The sequence below is a fragment of the Tenrec ecaudatus genome, unplaced genomic scaffold (genome assembly GCF_050624435.1).
Source record: "Tenrec ecaudatus isolate mTenEca1 unplaced genomic scaffold, mTenEca1.hap1 Scaffold_121, whole genome shotgun sequence".
NCBI lineage: Eukaryota > Metazoa > Chordata > Mammalia > Afrosoricida > Tenrecidae > Tenrec > Tenrec ecaudatus.
In genome coordinates this window covers 496464-497794 of record NW_027457771.1, presented here as the reverse complement: position 1 = coordinate 497794, position 1331 = coordinate 496464, and positions in this window count along the sequence as shown.

Sequence of the window (1331 nt, the reverse complement as noted above, 5' to 3'; positions counted from 1 at the left end):
GGGCTTTCTACTCAGAAACCCATAGGGGATCCCTAGGAATCAGCATTGACTCCATACCAGAGAGTTTGGTTCTGGAACCTTATGGTTAGCAGTCCAATCAATGCCTATCCTACAATGCCAGCAGGGATCCTAAGAAAGAGATGAAGAGATGTAGTCAATGAATAAGGCCCATCTAGCCATCATCTCTTATGCATTGTATTATCAATTCTAGCCTATATGGCTATGGTTAAAATCCCATTTTGGAGGGATGGTTATGTGGAAAAGCCATCTCAGAAGCAGGAACACAGAGAAATGCTGGACCATCAAGGTGTAAGAGGCCCTAGTGGGACATACTTGAGATCTTTGTCTGAAGTGGTAGAGACTGAGATGGAGGCATCAAAGGCTGCAGCACAGAGACCATGGGACAGAACAGAGGGACTAGGCCAAGACCAGAGGCTGAGGCAAGGCGTCCATGACATAAAACAGAGGAGCAATACTGAGACTATGATACTTTGAGGCAGAGCAGTGGGCTGCCTTTCTGGCCCAAAGAGGCAAAGGGACTATGTGACTGAGAGGCTAAGGACTAAAGACTGACATGACTGCTGGATGACAGGAGAGGTACACTTACTGTTTCCTGATGCTGACTTGTGGTAACTAGTTACCTTCCTTAATAAGCCCACTAAATTGTGAATATTGTCTGTGAGTTCTGTGAGGCCAACTGGGACCGATAATTGAACCCGACAGAAAGGCAGTGTGTGAGGGAGGAGTGGGTGGTGTCAGAATAGATATTGAAGGATGAAGGATGGAGGCATGTCTGAACTCTGCCTCATGGAAACAGTGAAGCCAGAGAAAGTCAAATACGGCCCTCTGATATGTCTTCCTACATTTAAAGAAGCCAATCCAATTACTAGCACTAACAAATAAGAGAAACAACGTTACTGGATAACTCAACAGGATATTTGAGTTGGCAGAAGAACAGAACAGCTTATTGAGTCTGAGGAACAAAAGTAAAGAAACATGATCCCAAGGAACACCATCAAGCAAATCAATGCAAATATTATGGAAGTCCCAGAAGAGGGCAAAGGGTAACTAAATAAAACTTAATAGACAACAGCAGAACATTACCAAAACTTGACAAAGGACAAGAATGTACATATCAATGACACTTAAGAATTTCCAAATCAGAAGAAAGCCTGAGAGATCCACACCAAAATATCTTATCATCAAACTCTTTAAAAAAAAGATAAAATCTTGACAATATCAAATAAAATGAAGTACCAATTTACATATATAGAAACCCTGGAAACCAGGAGGTAATAGAGTCTCATATTTAAAATAATGAAAGAAATGAA